The sequence below is a fragment of the Octopus bimaculoides genome, chromosome 6, assembly GCF_046866305.1.
Source record: "Octopus bimaculoides isolate indiv1 chromosome 6, ASM4686630v1, whole genome shotgun sequence".
In the NCBI taxonomy this organism is placed as follows: domain Eukaryota; kingdom Metazoa; phylum Mollusca; class Cephalopoda; order Octopoda; family Octopodidae; genus Octopus; species Octopus bimaculoides.
In genome coordinates this window covers 45,501,115-45,521,114 of record NC_142933.1, presented here as the reverse complement: position 1 = coordinate 45,521,114, position 20,000 = coordinate 45,501,115, and the positions used below count along the sequence as shown (strand labels likewise).

At 34.9% G+C, this 20,000-nt stretch overlaps 1 protein-coding gene across 7 annotated transcripts in view; it reads left to right on the top strand.

Annotated features, from left to right (window-relative positions):
* The window catches only part of LOC106873829 (pleckstrin homology domain-containing family H member 2), a 719,935-nt gene that overhangs the window by 24,066 nt on the left and 675,869 nt on the right, over positions 1 to 20,000 (top strand). For 4 of the 7 annotated variants that reach the window (XM_089353814.1, XM_089353811.1, XM_089353808.1 and 1 more), the window contains exon 2: positions 1,716 to 1,738. The exons of the other annotated variants lie outside the window; for them this stretch is intronic. The gene's annotated coding sequence lies outside the window, so the exon portion shown is untranslated. The remainder of the gene's footprint in view (positions 1 to 1,715; positions 1,739 to 20,000) is intronic. 7 annotated transcript variants of the gene reach the window in all.

Genomic DNA, 20,000 nt, shown 5'->3' with positions numbered 1-20,000 from the left:
TATCCACCTTATAATGATAATAATAATAATAATAATAATAATTGGTAATGATGATAAAAATAATAAGGATAATGATGATAATAATAATCCTTTCTGCTATAGACACAAGGCCTGAAATTTAGTGGAGGGGACAATCTATTACACTGACCCCATTACACATCTGATACTTATTTTTATCATCCCTGAAAGGATGAAAGGCAAAGTTGACCTCGGCAGATTTTGAACTCAGAATGTAAGGCTGGATGATGATGATGATGATGATGATGATGATAATAATAATAATGGTATAAAAGATGGGCTACAACAAATATTCTGCTTAATACCCCAGATTTGCTTGTCAGTTGTTTGACCTTAACCAGTTGAGCATGTCCCTTGGTGGCAGACGATATGTGCATCTCTGATCATGAGCAGCAGTAATGGAGGAGCATCATAGCCATGTGTTGAGAGAAATTATTTGGGGTTTGAATAATGCACTTTTGGAAACATGGGTGTTTTGCTCAACATCCTTAAACAAACCATATTCAGGGACCTTTTGAGCAGGTTGGGCTACTCGGCCTGAAGAAAATTCTAACTGGGCCCCACCTGTGAGGTCATGTGCTGTTTATCTTGATATGAAATCACCATGTCGTGCACATATGGCTGTGATACATGTGCCTGGTGTACCCTTATCAGACGGGTAGTCATGATGGGTATAATGGGCTTCGTATATTTTACCCCAGTGTCCCTTTGACGGCATGCACTGCTCTCTCACTCAATAATGATAATAATCTTGTTATAAAAGATGGGTTACAACAAATATTCTGCTCAATACCACAGATTTGCTTGTCAGTTGTTTGACCTTAACCAGTTGAGCATGTCCCTCATTCAGGGACCTTTTGAGTTGGATGGGTTACTCAACCTGAAGACAATTCTAATTGGACCCCACCTGCAAGGTCATGCACTGTTTAACTTGATATAAGGTTTCTATGCCATGCACATATGATTGTGATGCATGTGCTTGGTGTCTCCTTATCAGACGGGTAGTCATGATGAGTATGCTGGAGTTTGTACCCCAGTGTCACTTTGATGGCATGACTGCTCTCTCACTCAATAATAATAATAATAATAATGATGATAATAATAATAACAATTTCTCACATTGGCACAAAGCCTATAATTTGAGGGGATGGTCAGTCAATTACATCAACCCCCAGAAATATGAAAGGCACAGGTGGCAATGGTAGGATTTGATCTCAGAATGCAAAAAGCAGATACAAATAACACTAGGCATTTTTTCTGACTTCAAACAATTCTGTCAGCTCACTGCCTTAATGACTGTTTCTAACTTAGGTACAAGGTCATCAATATTGAGAAGACGCTTTTAGTCAGTACTACCAATCACAATACATTGTTGGTATTATATTTTGTCAAATCTGGAGGGATGAAAGCCAAAGTTAAACTCAACAAGATTTGAACTACTATTTTTGATTTACCCTATGGTTCATATTCATGTGTATTTACTAATCATATCAAAGTGGACATATATTCATTCTAATTTCATTTTTTTTTTTCTTTATTTCAAACTTTCTAAAAATGATTTTAAAAGCAAAATTTTAAGTAAGTTTCAAAATGTTATTTTTTAAAAAATATTTGTAAGTAAATATACTTTTTTTCTTAAATTAGAAACGTTTTTTCACTTTCTCACTCAATAAATTGTTTTTCTTTTGTTCTTTCAGGTAAGTTGTGAACATTTTTGCTGGTAAGGAAAACTGCCTTTTTTGTATGTTATTTTTATATTATTTGTATTATAGTATATCTATTTTCTAAGTCTCTTATAAATTTATTTGTTTGAGATGTATTATATATATTTTTTATGAATACCAGGCATTTATTTACATAAAACTTATAGTCTAGAAATGTTTATGCAAAATTTTTTTTTGACATTTAATTTCTGTGTGACCAAATATCTGATGTAAGCCAAAGAACTGAAATCATATTTTGATGTCATACATTTTGGGGAAGAATAATAAAGCTTTCCAACAGACCCATCATTGGTTCACTGCCTTTCATTTAATGATAGTAGATAGGGAGTGTCAGTAAAACTGTGGCAGAATCAGTACTGCAAGGGTGTTTTGTTTGAAAATACTGACTTACCAGTTTGCTCATTGACTTGTACATTTTACAATAATATTTCACTCACAATCTTTTAGTCAACAGAAAATATTTCAATGGATGTTTATGTTGTTTGATTCCAAAAGTATATTTTACCTCTGGTTTTGTTATTTCAGGTAAGGACAAAAAGTTATCAGAAATTACTATACACACACACACACACAATGGGTTTCTCTCTCTTTTGCAATAAAATAAAGACTAGGCGCAGGAGTGGCTGTGTGGTAAGTAGCTTGCTTACCAACCACATGGTTCTGGGTTCAGTCCCACTGTGTGGCACTTTGGGCAAGTGTCTTCTACTATAGTCTCGGGCCGACCAAAGCCTTGTGAGTGGATTTGGTAGACGGAAACTGAAAGAAGCCCGTCGTATATATGTATATATATGTGTATGTGTGTTTGTGTATATGTTTGTGTCTGTGTTTGTGCCTCCAGCATCGCTTGACAACCGATGCTGGTGTGTTTACGTCTCCGTAACTTAGCAGTTCGGCAAAAGATACCGATAGAATAAGTACTAGGCTTCCAAAGAATAAGTCCTGGGGTCGATTTGCTTGACTAAAAGGCAGTGCTCCAGCATGGCCTCAGTCAAATGACTGAAACAAGTAAAAGAGTAAAAGAGTACTAGTTAACAACAAAATGACAAATTTATTTTGTCACTTTGGGCTCTAGGCTCAGATTGACCAAAGCCCTTTGAGTGGATCTGGTTGATGGAAACTGAAATAAGCCTGTTGTGTGTGTGTGTGTGTGTGTGTGTGTGTGTGTGTGTGTGTGTATGTGTGTGTGTGTGTGTGTGTGTTTGTTTGTCGCCCACCACTGTTTGATAACCAGTGTTGGCTTGTTTATGCCCCTGTAATTAGCAGTTTAGCAAAGAGACTGACTGAATAAGTATCAAGCTTAACCCTTTTATTACCATATTTCTGCTGAGATGGTCTGTGCTTCTTTCAATTAATTTTACATATAACAAAGAATTTAGTAAAATAACTTAGTTATCATTCAGCTAGTGTTAGGAAAATGAATTGTGACTAAGGTTTGGTGTAAGATTTTAATTTAGAACTTTTGAAAACAAGACGTTTGTACTACAGAGCCTGAGGCGGTTTCAGGCAGGTTGATACCAAAAGGGTTAAAAACAGAAAAAAGTACTGGGTTCAATTCTTTTGGCTAATAATTCTTCAAGGAGGTGCCCCAGCATGGGTATATTCTAATTATTGAAACAACTAAAAGATAGAAGATATATATTTTTCTTCAACTCTTGGTATTTGAGATTGTGTGTATAAGAATGTGAGAAAATGTGTATGTATGTAAATGGGTATTATTGTGTATGTCGACCTGTATACGCGTGTGTGTGTGTTCATGTGTCTACATGTAAATGTGTATTTTATCAAGAAGTGTACTCCAAGAAGTGCTTTAACCCATTAGCATTTAAACTGGCCATATCCAGCCAAAATATTCTTTTTGTTTTATGTCTAAGCCAGTCAGATCTGGTGTTTTATACCTCCCCTACAATGTCAGTCTAAAATATAAACAGTCACATCATAGAAATCTTGAAGCTATGAGATAATGCATCATTAATTCAAAGCAATGTGAATAAATAAGCATTATGTCTGAGAGAGTAATCTGAATGCTAAAGGGTCAAAACTTTGGGCAGACTTACACTGTTTCAATGTGATAGATGTGAGTTTGAGTCTTTCATTCTTTCTAAAAGAGTCTCAGTTTGTCTATGATATTTTGTTTTCACTGATTATGCATATGGAAAACTACTTACAATCAAAGCATCCTGACATTATTCATAGATGTGTATTTCTGCATGTGTGTGTAGATAGACTTAGTCAAGTGATCCTTGTAATCTGCAATAATACAAAAAAAAAAAAAGATCTCAATGTTACAAACAAAAGGAAGGATACTTATTGTTTATTGTCTTTTGTTTTCTCAGAACAGCTGAGTCATAACATCTGGCAATATTGAAGGAAGCCGATAAATATCAAATTTGTGTATATTTGTGCGTGCGTGTGTGTGTGCGTGTGCGTGTGTGTGTGTGTGTGTGTGTGTGTGTGTGTGTGATTGTCTTATCATCCACTTTCCCATGTTTGTATGGGTCAGATGGAACTTACAGAGATAGATTTTCTTCGGCCAGAAAAACAAGAACAAAAGAAATCAAAATGAAAGCAAAACATCCAGACAGAATTGGCAATGGCAGTTGTTGTAACTTGACAGTAGAAGTCTTTAAGAAAGGAGATTTGATTAAGTCTTTACCTATTTCCAATGTTTTAGACCAGAGAAATTCAATTTACATGTCTTAGAAAAGCTGTTACACACACACTCACCCCCACCACACAATTTACATACACACGCGCACACACTTTATAAGCTAGGTGAAAACCTCATAATGTGCCTTTAAGAGCTCTTATCCCATTATTTGGCCACCACATGATATCCTACAGTGGGGTATACCTAGAGCTGGATATACACGTGGCACTCCTCTTCACCTAAGAATAATACAAGAATAATATACCCTGAGGATGGAGGATAACAGGCTTTAATAGTAGATCACAACATTTGTTCCCAACAGGAATTAATTGTATTCCATCTAATAAAGAACCCCACATGGCTGTTGCTGAACAGTATTCAACTGTATAATAATTATAAAGAAAATTCTATAATGGTATTTTGATATAATCTCAGCAACTTAAATCCAGTGTGCAGTGCAGAAACAAATGTTGTATTCTACTATTAAAGCTTGATATCCTCCATCTTGATGTTTATATTTTCCTTATATATATATATTTTTATGCATATATATATTCTTTTACTTGTTTCAGTCATTTGACTATGGCCATGCTGGAGCACTGCTTTATATATATATATATATATATATATATTGCTAGAAAGGACAACAAAAGAAAAGAAGAGACCTCGATATTATGTAAATAGAGGAATTTATCTGCAAAAATATGTGACACTTATTCGGTAGCCATGATAAAACTCCAAGTTTCAGATGCCGGTCATTTAACGGTCATTTTTCACAGGAATTTTCAATGGCTGGATAACTGAAGAGATGGTGGCGTGGGTTCCCACCCCGGCATCCGAAACTCGGAGTTTTATCATGGCTATTTTTACAGATATATATATATGTATATATATATATATATATATATATATATATATATAAAGCTTAAGAAACTGATAGTCTGCTATTCACATAACAGTAGTAGTCCTTCGAAGCTGATAGTATATAATCATGGTTTCAATTCAGGAGATATTGGCATGCTTGGCTACACCAGTGTCCTGTCCTGTCACTGGATGTGCATGGTTTACCGCAGATATCTCTGGTGGTATAAGTTTAAGATTATAGTAGTATTGTCTATAACTTGTCCGGATTCCAGAGCCATATAAGAGAGCAGGTACAACAATTGCCATATATGCTATAAGTTTACTTGTTTGTTTGAAATCATGACCTTCATATACACATCTTCTCAGATGTCCAAGGGTTACATTGGTACATTTTATTCAATATTTGATTTCCTTAGCAATATCAGTATCTTTATAGATGTTTGCTCAGATATTGCAAGTGCCATCTGTCCATGTACCTGAATGACCAGACAAATTTATTGTTTCTTGGGTGGCTGTTGATGTAACAGCATAAAATTGTGTGTGTGTGTGTGTGTGTGTGTGTGTGTGTGTGCATGCATGCACATGTAAGTACGTATGTATTTAAAACAAATCAAGACTCATTGACTAGAGGCTTACTGATAATTGTTTTAGTTCAATATTTATTGTAGAAGTAATTTAGCTAATTAATTGTGTGTGTATGTGTGTGTGTGTGTGTACAACCTGTTTACGTTGGTCATATCTACAATCATGTTAAAAGCTTGCTTCCCAATCACTAGGTTTCAGGTTAAGTCCTGCTGTGTGGCACCTTGGACAAGTGTCTTCTGCCAAAACACTCCATGCTAACCAATGCCTTGTAAATGGATCTAGTAAATAGAAGCTGAAAGAATTTTGTCTTATGAGTATATGTGTGTGTGTAGGATTTTGTCTGATTTTGTGTATGTGTGTGTGTGTATGATTTTGTGTGTGCGTGTCTGTCTCCATCACCACTTGACAACCAGTATTAGTTTGTTTACATCACTGTAATTTAGCAATTTGGTAAAAGTGACTAATAGAATAACTACAAAACTGTTTTAAAAAAAGACACATAAGTCCTGGGGTCAATTAGTTTGACGAAAACTCTTCAGGGTGGTACCCCAGCTTGGCCAAGTAAAAGATAAAAAGTAGTTGAGATGTGTACCTCTCTATCACTAGAAAAAGTAGTAACATTTATTGCTTCACGGAAATAGACAGATGATATTCTTGTGTCCATTATTGAAGTAGTATTTGAGTTATATTAAATATATCCAGTTTTATTGGATTGCTTTCTCTGTGTTAATTACTTTGAACTATTTAAAATCAATTTTTCTCTCAGCTACTGAGAATCATCACAGTAATGGAAATATAAACCAAAACTATAAAATAAATGAATACAGAATTAACTGAGGTCAACAGAAAATTAAGCTGTCACAAACGTTTTCTAGTTTTCAAATGGAAAAAAAAATGGAGAAAAAGACCCCTTTGAATGAACCAAAATAAAAGAAAAAAACCTTCAAAAGAACAAAAAGAAAAAATAGAATGAAAACAAAGCATCCAAAAAGAATCGGCAATGGCAGTAGTTGTGGTTTGACAGTAGAACTCTTTAATAAAGGAGATTTGATTAAATCTTTACCTATTTCCAGTATTTGAGACTAGAGAAAGTCAATTTGTATATTAGGAAAGCTGTTAGTTGTAAATCCCATTTAGAGGACAAAAGTTGGTTTAATCAGCTTTGGCTGTTGTATTTATTATTGCTAAGAGAGGAGTAGCTAGAGACTTAATCTAAGTTTCCTACTTCTGTGATTTATATTTGTCTGTGACTTTATTATGTTTTCATATTGCCCCATCATCATCCTCATCCTCCTCCTCCTCATCATCATTGTCATTGTCATCATCATCACCATCACCACCACTTATAGCTCTACCTTCACCATTTTTTTAACCCTTTAGCATTTAAACTGGCCATATCTGGCCAAAATATTCTACCTGCTTTATGTTCAAACTGACCTGGTCTGACCTCTCACACCAACCCTACAATATCACTCTAAAAATTAACAGCTGCCTCATCCAAAATCTCAAAGCTACAAAATAATGCATAATTAATTCAAAATGGTGAGAATAGATAAGCATTTCATTCGACAGAACAATGTGAATGCTAAGGGGTTAATATATATATATGCTAACTGACTGTCTGGCTTCTTTTTACATGTCTTGTTTTGCAGTTCTTTTATTCTAGTATTCTTTTACTTGTTTCAGTTATTTGACTGCGACAATGCTGGAGCACCACCTTGAAGGGTTTTAGTCAAACAAATTGACCCCAGGACTTATTTTTAAAGCCTAGTACTTATTCTATCAGTTTCCTTTGCTGAACTGCTAAGTTACAGAGATCTAAATGCACCAATTGTCTAGCAATGATGGTGGGGGGACAAGCACAGACAAAAAGACACCCCCTACACACACACAATGGGTTTCTGTCTCTCTCTCATACACACACACACAATGGGTTTCCTTCAGTTTCCATCTACCAAATCCACTCACAAAGCTTTGGTTGGCTTGAGGCTATAGGTGAAGACATTTGCCCAAGGTGTCATGCTATAGTACTGAACCTAGAACCATGTAGTTGGGAAGCAAGTGTCTTAGCACACAGCCACCAAGTTTTCTCAAGTCTGATCAAACTCTTTACAACATCCATTTTCTTTCACAAAGCTCACAGTCTTTCTGCTCTCTGATTAGAAAACCTTTTTGTTTGTTGTTCATTTGTTAGCCATGGCTTCAAGTGCACTTTTTTTAAAATCCTGGGCCTCATGGTATGATATTGTCATTGCTCACACTTGTTAGTCACCTGTATAACAGAATTTAACTCTTAACTACAAGTGGGCCACCAGGCTTTCAGCTGCCAATGATGTCAACTACTCCTATGTATTTTGATCAAACTTTCACCACTCCTTTGTTTAATCTGCATCATTGACCACACAGCACTGTTGACTTTCTAACTGTATTCTATGCAAGACCATTCAATGCTGTTGCCTATTTGTAATTCCTGTTGTCGCTTTGTGCCATTGTTATAACCATGCACACTGGCCTTTGTCCTTGCTATTTGTCATATTCTGCAGTGACAGTTAGCTCATTATCATTTAGAACTTCCCATGGGTATCTTCTGATCATGAACAGTGTGGTTACTACAAGAACTATATTGAACAATAGGGGCTTGAACACAGTAACTTTACATTTATTCCTTGAATGAATTCTTCACTCATTAATCCATTAATGAGCTCAGTGAGGAGCCCCTTAATGGAATAACTAATTATTGTTATGTTATGTTATTTTCTTGTTAAAATATTTACATATTTCAAATTATGAAACAATGTCAACTCGTGAATAGATAACCCCTACTTTTTGACTAGCAAATTTAAACAATATATTTGTATTACTATTTTAATTGGAGGATTTAAATGACACGTACTTAAAAAAGTGCAAAAATGAATATGAAGCAGAAATATATAGAGATTATAGCTGAGAAAATGCTGTGATTATTGGCTAATATAATGTATAGAATGATTGGAGAATATTCGTAAATACTGAGAAAATGTATAATGCTGAAGAAATATCAGATTTGTTAGAGGGTTTTACCTAGAGGAAATATTGGAACTGAATAGAATATTAATGAGAAAACTATACGTCATGTAGCAAAACTAACAGAAATATTGGAAGAACTTTATATATTACATAACAAAATTAACAGAAATATGGATAGCTTGCAAAACTTATCTTGGACTCTTTTCTCTTTGGTGATAGCTTTTATTCAAACTTGTAAGACTGCAATCTTTGAAAAAAGCCACATATTATCTCATTATATTTGTGACTGGGTATGAAAATCATTTTGTGGGTGGGCTGGGTATGGTGAATGGTAGCAACAATCTCAGTATTTTCTTTGCATTCATCTGTTATCTACAACATACACTTGTGTTGAATACTTTGGTAGGCTCATCACATATCCTTTTAATTATAGGATATTTAGGGTATTGTTTCATAATTATCCCCTTTGAAACCATGCAATTTTGGGTTCAGTTCCACGGTGTGGCACCTTGGTCAAATGTCTTCTACTAAAGCCTGGACCTGACCAATGCCTCATGAGTGAATTTGGTGGGCAGAAACTGCATGTATGTATATTTGTGTTGTGTTTGCCTCCCACGAATGTTTGACAACTGGTGTTGGTTCATTTAAGTCCTCAAAACTTAACAGCTTGGCAAAAAAGGTCGATAGAATAATACCAAACTTCAAAAAAAAAAAATGTACTGGGGTCATTTGTTCAGCTTTAACTATTAAGGCAGTGCTCCAGCACAGCCACAATCCAACAACTGAAACAAGTGAGGGGTCACTGCTCCTCAATGTGGATCTTGGGACTTACACCCTCTTCTACCCTTAAAATACAAGTAGGACTCAGAATATTTTTTTGTTCATTGTTCTCTGTTATAGTCTCTTGTCTAAAAAAAAAAACTCCTGGGAGACATCAGTTTCTTGAATTGACTTCAAAACATGACTAGATTACATATATTTTTATTGGCTTCTGGTCATTGACTGGCAAAGTTGACTTTGAAGCTAAAGCTTTTAACTTAAACTTTAACTTTAGGTCATCTTATGCTGCTCAGTGCGTTGGGTAACAAGCTTCCCCCACTGGGTTCACATCCATTTCATGTCATGCTGATTGTCTTCAGGTCAGTTTCAAATGTGTTCCACCTAGTGATCTTTGGCCTAACCCTTTTATGTATGCTGAAGGGAGGTACCTAAGTCAGGACTTTTTTTGTGTGTTGTTGACTGACTCTACTGAGAATGTGGCCAGCCAGATGGAATTGGTGCTCTGCTACAATTTCTTGCAGTTGTTGTGACCTTACTCTACTCAGAATCTCCTCATTTGTGACATGATCCTGCCAGCTGACCTTCAGCACTAAACTAAAGCAATAAACTTGATAACTTATAGCTTCAAATCTTATTTAAGGTTTTAACCCACTTCTCTGCCCTTCAGAAGATCACTATGAAAGCAGCACCATGAAGCCAAAATAAATTTTGAGTGAAACTGTTTGGTAGAAAACAACAAATATTATTCACTAGTTGTCTGAAAACATGTCTGAATGCTGTATGAGGTGCAGTGTTGGAGTAAAGCATTATTTGCAGTAGTTTGTAATGAAAGAACATGTCTAGATTACAGATGTATGAGAGATGTAGTTGTAAAGTGAGTTAGTGTGAGTTGTAAGTGTAAATGTTAGTGAAATGTCAAAATGGAGACATCAATAAAATGTAAGAATTATTCTTCATAACAAACATTGAACACTGTTTGTAAAAGCTATTTGTCCACTAAGATGTACAAATAACATACATAGATGCATGCATGCATGCATACATACATAAACATACAACTTATATACATGCCTACATATGTATACATATATGCATTCATACAAGCGTGTGTGTGTATGTAATGTATGTATGAATATATATATATATATATATATATATATATATATATATATATATATATATATATATATATATGTATGTATGCATATATATAAAATATTGTATAGGAGTCTATACATGGAGATGGGACCATCATGTGGATTCCTTACATGCTAGAGAGGGCAGTCAAAATCCAAACTGCGAAAGAGATATTCTTACATTGCATGTTCTTGTAGAACACTTGAATGAATAAAAATCTCAGTTAACCCTATACCCATGAATTTCACCATTAATGATCAAATAAATCAATTAGTCAATCAATTGATTAATTAACCATTCATGGCTCGTTAGTAAGGTCGCTGGAAAATGCATAATTATGAAACTATAATACATACCAAAAATACAAAGTAAACATATGTGCACTTAAGTTCTATCTTTATACATCAAGAATTCAGATCAAATGCCCCCCAATCAATGTGCAGAGTTAGAGTAGTACAGTAGTGAATAAATTCACCATATATTATCCAACTAAAAATCTAAATATTTAACTATGTAAATACAGGGTAAAAATTATTAAACTGACAATTAATGCCAGTATTATCCTGTATTTATATAGTTATATATATATATATATATATATATATATATATATATTTGTAAAAATATGTGACACTTATTCAGTAGCCATGATAAAACTCCGAGTTTCAAATGCTGGAGTGGGAGCCCACGCCAACATCTCTTCAGTTGGTGTGGTTCCCACCCCGGCATCCAAAACTCGGAGTTTTATCATGGCTACTGAATAAGTGTCACATATTTTTACAGATAAATTCCTCTATTTGCATAATATCGAGGTCTCTTTCTTTCTTTTGTTGTCCTTCCTATCAATATTTATTTATATATATATATATATATATATATATTTACAACCAAAAGCACATATATATAGGTATATATGTTTGATAAACAGACTGGAATATATTTAGGCACTTAAACCACTCTGCGATCACTTTGACACTTGACACGTACACTCTGTACCTATTCAGGCAACACCAATTTGATGGAGGGAGCGAGCTAATGTATGGCACATACATTTGATTACTATAAACAAATCATTTGTGTAGATCATTTGACAAAAGCTGAACACTCACACATCATTTTCAATAGGAGGGTCCATCACATATATATATGAGGCGTGTTCAAAAAGTATCTAACTTTATTTTTCCTGTTGAAACTAATGCTATGTGGGTAAAATCCTTTGGGTGAGAGGTGACACCACCCATCCTGTGCAAGTGGGAATCTCTCTCAATAAACTCCATCTGATCCATGCAGGCATGGAAAAGTGGATGTTAAAATGAATGAAATGATATCTTTTATCTTTTACTTGTTTCACTCATTAGACTGTGGCCATGCTTGTGCACTGCCTTGAAGAACTTTTAGTCGAATTTATCTACCCCAATACCTTTTTAAGCCTGATACTTATTCTATCAATCTCTCTTGCCAAACTGCTAAGTTACGGGTACATAAACACACCAACACTAGTTGACAAATGGTGATGGGGGGATAAACACACACACACACACACACACACACACACACACACACACACACACACAGATATATATGTATACATTTATATGATAGCTTTGGTTGGCCTGAGGCTATAGTAGAAGATAGTTGCCTAAGGTGCCACACAGTGGGACTGAACCTGGAACCATCACACAGCCAATGACGATGAGGGTATATGCACACCCAGTTGTAACCATAGTAAAGGACATATGATATAATTATACCTTTTGAGCCTTAAGCATAATCAGTGTTATAATGATGGTTTCTCTCTTTCTCATCCCTCTCTTTCACCTTCTCTCTCTCTCTCTAACACACACACACACACATATACACACATACACATATCTGCATTTGTGAAATTATATTTTGATGAGCTGTTGTTAAACTTCATTTTTTTTAAAATTTCAAATCTCAGGGAGACGCCTTTACTTTTTATTCCTTCAGGGTAAATAAAACAAAGACGATCTTTCGTTGGTTATATACCTCTTTATCCCTCCAGAAATGTTCTTTTCTGAAAACCAAATGGATCAATGCTTAATCTTATGTTGCTAATAGAATTGATAAAAAACAAGGAAAAGCACCCTTAGAAAAAAAAAAAATGGATCTATTAGAGGAAGCTATATGTACATACACACAAGCATGCACACATACACACACTTACACATACATATACATACATAAACATAAAGAAGAAAACAGTTTCATACATATTAGATTAATTATGTTTATTCTAAACCTCGTTATTGGAAATCCCTTTTATTTCCTTTTTTCCTTTTTTCCTCATTCATTTTTTTTTTCTATGATTCTTTCTTGTTAGCAACATAATACCGAAAAGGACTTCCCTCAGAATATAAAAAAAAAAAATATTTTCCCAGAACAACACATGATTCCAGCAAAGTTTTAGCTAGTGTTTAGTTGAATAACTCATATACAAACAATACATGTTCAGCTTCCTCTGTCACATATGGCTTCTATTTCTAACTCAATTTTTCGCTCTCTTCCTTTCATTTATTTTCGGTTTTTGTTTTACCATTTCTCAGCTGTCTTTTGTTTCCACTTGCACTTCTTTTCTTTTCAGACCACTCTTTCTTTCTTTCTTTCTTTCTTTCTTTCTTTCTTTCTTTCTTTCTTTCTTTCTTTCTTTCTTTCTTTCTTTCTTTCTTTCTTTCTTTCTTTCTTTCTTTCTTTCTTTCTTTCTTTCTTTCTTTCTTTCTTTCCCCTCTCTCACTTTATATATATTCATTTTGCATGTTTCAGTCATTTGACTGCAGCCCTGCTGGAGCACCGCATTGAAGGGTTTTAGTCAAGCAAATCAACCCCCCAAGACTTATTTCTTAAGCCTAGTACTTATTATATCGGTCTCTTTTACTGAACCACTAAGCTATGGGAACATAAATGCACCAACATCGGTTGTCAAGCAGTGATGGGGGGACAAACACAAAGACACACACAGATATATATATATGTATATACATACATACATACACACGGTGGGTTTCTTTCGGTTTCAGTCTACCAAATCTACTCACAAGGCTTTGGTAGGCCCGGGGCTATAGTAGAAGATATATTTGCTCAAGGTACCATGCAGTGGGACTGAACCCAGGACCATGTGGTTGGGAGGCAATCTTTTTACCACACATCTACACCTGTGTGTGTGTGTGTATCTCTATTCTTTTCTTCTCATCTTTTTACTTACTTCAGTCATTGGACTGTGGCCATGCTGAGGCCACCCCCTTGAAGGGTTTAGTCAAGCAAATTCGCCCTAGTACTTCCTTTTTGAATCTGGTGCTTATTGTGTCAGTTTCTTTGGCTGAACCACTAAGTTGTAGGGATGCAAACAAACTAGCATCAGTTGTCAAGTGCACAATCACAAAGGCAAACGCACACACATATATATAGTTTCTGTCTACCAAATTCAATCACAAAACATTGGTTGGCTTCGGTCTATAATAGAAGACACTTGCCCAAGGTACCATGCTGTGGGCACTTACCCAAAGTACCATGCCCAATGTACTCAAAACCACATGGTTGCAAAGTGAGCTTCTTAATGACACAGCCATTCCTGACATATGTATGCATTCATATACATATATACATGTGTATACATGATGTCAGTTCTCTTGTGACTTAGGAAGACCATCACTATCAAATATAATATGTCGCTTTGAATTAATCATGCATTATCTTGTAACTTCGAGAGTTTAATAATGTGGCAGTTTATTTTTAGAAGGACATTGTAGAGTAGGTGTGAGAGGCCGGATTTGGTCAGTTTGAACATAAAGCAGGTAGAATATTTTAGTCAGCTATGGCCAGTTTGAAGGTGTGTGTCTCAGTGGTAGGAGCGTTGGGCTCACAATTATGAAGGACACATTCTTTGTAAGCCTAGTACTTATTCAATCGGCCTCATTTTCCAAACCACTAAGTTATGGGGATGTAACCACACTAACACCAGTTGTCAAGTGGTGATGTGGGGGACAAACAAAGAAACTTTAATTTCATTAAGCCTTCTAAAGTCCCAATCAGAGAAATATAATGCTGAAAACAATTTTGAAAGTGGTCAAATTTAAAGGTGATCACTGTAGCACTAAAATGTAGCTATGCATGTGTGTGTGTGTGTGTGTGTGTGTGTGTGTGTGTGTGTGTGTGTGTGTGTTGTGTGCATACACACATAGCTGTATGCAGGTATGTAGACACTCACACATGTAAACAATAAACATTAAAATCTGAGCTAAGTAGTGATGGTCTGTATTGAAAGTTAGTGAGTATAAACAATTGAAAAGACAAAAAAAAATCAGAGTGGGTGTGTTGAATAGACTCCTGACTTTTTTTTTGTGTTTGTGTGTTTTCGTTTTCTTTTTTTATTTTTTAAGCTTCTTTCAGAATCCTTATATTTTCAGCCACAGAAATTATGACTTTACCTTGGAACTGCTTTTCAAAATTTTACATATCCATTCCATAAATTCTTTTGTTTTTCACATTTTTCAAAAATTTGGGGGGAATTCCAGGTGAAAAACGTAGCGATAATAATTTCTGAAAAAAAAAAAAACAAAAAAAAAGAATCTGCTTTTAAAACTTCAATTATTTTAAAATCCCTAATCTCCCTCCCCAACTTTCAGAATACCTTCCTCACTCTTGTACCATCATTCTGCATATTTATAAACTTGACTGCTCATTTCCACATGCATGAATGCTTGGCATTAAAACAGCAGACAAAATGAGGGAGGCCTTAGTGTAGTTGCTTGACATGCTTGAAATAACAGCCAAATGTTTGAGAAGAAGTTTTTTCCAAAATTTCAATCTTAAAAACCAACTCTTTTCCCAATTACCAGAATAACAATGCCCATTGTGCATGCATGGATGTCTGTTGAATAAGTAGATAATACAAGGCAGGCCTCAATGTGGTTGCTTGACATGCTAGAAATGACAGCCAATGCTTTGAAAAAAATTTTTTCCAAAATTCCATCCATTTTAAATCACTCATTACCTAACAATATTTGAAATCCTTAACATTCATTCTCCACTCATTCTTATGATTTATTTGGTCTATTTTATTAGTTGTTATATAATATGACAATCTAATTTGAGTTACTTGAAATGGTAATATCCCATGTCCAATAATATTATGTGGTATAATTCTCTCAGGTCACTTTGGTGATTAATGCAAATTCCTTATATTTCTATTCACATGGGAGTCACTAAGCAAACTAATGAAGTCCCTACAGTCATTTGTTGCAAATTTTACTGGTTAAATTATAATTAAGAACAGATTCTGAATTGATGTTGAATTTGAATAGTGAAATAAAACAAAATGACAACAACTTAACTATTGGAACTAGATTTATTAACACCTATAAACTTTATTCAACTCTACATACAACATCAGTCATTCTGGAAAGACAAGTCCTACAAAGTAATTAAAATTGTGTTTGAATTTCCCTGACCATATAACCATTGTCAGCCAGTGATTGAATATTACCTATACTGGTGAAACTTGCAGACTACTGATATAGTTAAAATGTTCACTTCAGTTTGCAATCATAGGTGCAGGGGTGGTTAAATGGCAAGAAGTTTTCTTCCAAACCTTATGGTTCCTTGTTCATCCCCACTGCGTGATATTTTGGACAAGTATTTTCTACTATGACCTTGGGCCAGCCAAAGCCTTGTGAGTGAATCTGGTCAATGGAAACTGAAAAAATCCCATTGTATATATATAAATATATATATATATCTGGAGAATCTACTAGAATAGATGCAAGTGCTAATATATGATTTATAAAAACATGTGACATATTAATAAAAATCTGTAAATTTACAACCATCCAGATATCTGAGTACCTTATTTTTTCTAATATATAATTCCTGTATATCAACTCCAAACCTCCTAACACACACACACACACACACACACACACACACACATATATATAAATAAGTGTGTGTTTTTGTGTCTGTGTTTCTGTGTTTGTCCCCCACCACCACTTGACAACTGGTGCTGGTGTGTTTATACCCCTGTAACTTAGTAGTTCAGCAAAAGTGATGATAGAATAAGTGGCAGGCTTAAAAAAAAATATTTCTGATGCCACTTGATTTGACTAAGAAGTTCTTCAAAGTGGTGTCCCAGCATGGACACAGTCTAATGACTGAAACAAGTAAAAGATGTGGTTCTGAGTTCAGTCCCACTGAGTGACACATTTTGGGTCCTTTCTACCATAGTTTTGAATTGAACAAAACTTTGTGAATAAATATGGGTTGGCAGAATCTTTTTGAAAGCTCACTGGATGGACTGAATCTGTTCTTGCTTGGAAACAGGTGATGGTTGCTGTCAAGAAGGGTATCTGGCAACAAGAAAAACCACTTCAATTAGTTCCATCTAACCTGGGATCCATACCACCCTTGAAGGGTCCATATTAAATTTCTGGTGGTCCATGCAAGCAAAATAATAAATTGGAGAGCCACAGTAGTATTTTAGGGGTCCATGAAAAAATGTTGCTTTAGATGTATTTATAGCATGAAATAGCTCAGTTTCTTTCTCTACACAAGTGAATGTTTGAAAATAAAAATAGGAATTTTGAAAGAAGTATCAAATGACTGTGGGGATCGTAGCTTGCTTACCAACCACATGGCTCTGGGTTCAGTCCCACTGCGTGGCATCTTGGGCAAGTGTCTTCTACTATATCCTCGGGCCAACCAAAGCCTTGTGAGTGAAAGAAGCCCATCGTATATATATATATATATATATATATATATATATATATGTGTGTGTGTGTGTTTGTGTGTCTGTGTTTGTTCCCCCACCATCGCTTGACAACTGATGCTGGTGTGTTTACGTCCCCGTAACTTAGCGGTGCGGCAAAAAGAGACCGATAGAATAAGTACTAGGCTTACAAAGAATAAGTCCTGGGGTCCATTTTCTCAACTAAAAGCGGTGCTCCAGCATGGCCATAGTCAAATGACTGAAACAAGTAAAAGAGTAAAAGAGCAATCAAAGGGGTCCATAGATAGAAAAAATGGTTGAGAACCATTGAGGGCACTAAAACAACAATGATGATGATGAGCTCAATGGTTGTGTTAGGTTTTCTGTAATTTCAATGTTTAAGTTACCACATGTTGTTATACACAAAACTGGTGCTATTATAAATGGGTATTACTTAATGTGTTACTTATTTGCAATGTGTTACTTATTTGCTTGATCACTGAATTGATTTATTTTATGAAAATAGTACATGTTAATATCTTCTACAATTGTTGTTCAAAATTTAATCTTGCATTATTTTCTTATGATTTCTACAGAAAAACATATTTCTTTAATTATTTGTTGAAAAGCAGTGCATAAAACTTCTAAAGGCACTTCTAAACACACTTCTAGATTGCCTTGGTCAAAGATGAGCTGTATATCAAGCTTTTGCAGAGCCTCCAATATTGGTCAGGGGAAATGTAATTTTGGATCAGAGACTAGAACCCATCATATATATATATCATATGTTGCATGTGTGTGTGTGTGTGTATGTGTTACTGTTTCCGTGCCATTTTTTTACACCTAAAGAACCATTCTGTCCTTGAGAAAGGTGACTATCTCTGAGATCGAATAAACAAATCTACCTGAAATTAGAAGCAGTGGTTGCAAGGAATGGCTTTTAATAAACAGACTTTTCAATATCCCTCTGTAAATATTCGCTTTGTTGAATAAATTAATGGCTCTTATTCAACACACACTCTACAGCACTTAGTTCCGATAATTCCCAGTCTCTCTTGACCTTGAAGCTTTATGAAATCAATTAACTTTCTCTGATCAATCCAAAACACACCTACTTTCTTGTATGAATGCCTACTATGATGCAAAGGAACTTTAAAGAATTCTTCATTGAACATCTATTCACCAAAATCAAAAGAGAGATAGAGGTGGAATTGAAATATAGCAATGAAAATGAAGAGACGGCTGAATACAGTGTACTTTGCCGTCACATTTAGCTTAAATGGAGTAAGTGAAACATGAGTTTCTTCCATTATTCAGTATCCACTTGTATTAACTACTCTTATATAGTCAATTAGTACTGAAAAATCGTGGTTTCACTTTAGAACTCTTCAAATAAATGTTAGTATTCTTAGCTCACTACATGTTAAATGAATGATCTTTCTAAGAAACTATTTTCAGTTGGGCCTGTTTATGAATTATTAATATACTGTTGTACAAATACTGTGGCTAATGAAGTTGATGTAGAGTATCATATGTGCGAGGTTATAAATTACAGGTGTAGCATGTTGTAGTCGAGTAAATCATGTCCAGGTGTTATTTTATAGACTCCTGGCAGATGAAAAGAAAAATTGATTTTGAAGAGATTTGAAATTAGAATGTAAAGCAGTGGTTTTCAACTGGGGTCCATATGATCTCTGAGCGTCCATATGACCCCTGAGCGTCCATATGACTTTTTTGGGAAGGGATCCATGCAAGAAAATAGTAAATTAAGGAGCCACAGTAGTATTTTATTTTAAGGCTCTCTGAAAATATTATGCTTTAGATGTATGAATTGCCAGAAACAGCTAGGTTTCTTTCTAATGTTTCATATAGTCCAACCGACACAAAGTTAATGTGTGAATAACAAAATAGGAATTTTGAAAGAAGTTTCTATAAAATTAGTTTTTAAACATTGAATAGGGGCCCACCAGAATAAAACAGTATGGTCAAGAACGCCTTGTCTACATGGCACGTGAGGGTCCATATGAAATTTTTGGGGATCTACACAGCAAAATAGTAAATTGGGAACCCAAAATAGTATTTTAAGGACCCCTGAAAAATTTTGCTTCAGATGTATGTATTTGTATGTATTGCAAGAAACACTAGGTTTCTTTTTCTAACATTTTACATAGTTCAACCTACACAAATTAATGTGTGAAAAACAAAGTAGAAATTTTGGAATAAGTTTCTATAAAACATCAAATCACTCTGGGGAGCTCGGTGTCCACCAGAATAAAATAGTAATCAAAGAGATCCATAGATTAAAAAATGGTTGAGAACCCCTGGTGTAAAGGAATTAGCTTAAATACTGCAAACCATTTTGTCTCATATTCTGCCAAATGTGCCAAGATCATTAATGGTTTCCAGGTAATTATCATTTCTGTAATAGGTGAGCTGGTACTTAGAACATCAGTAATGACTTCTAGTTAGTTAACTCTTCGGTAAAAGGTGAATTTGTCTCTGGAAGATCATTAACGAA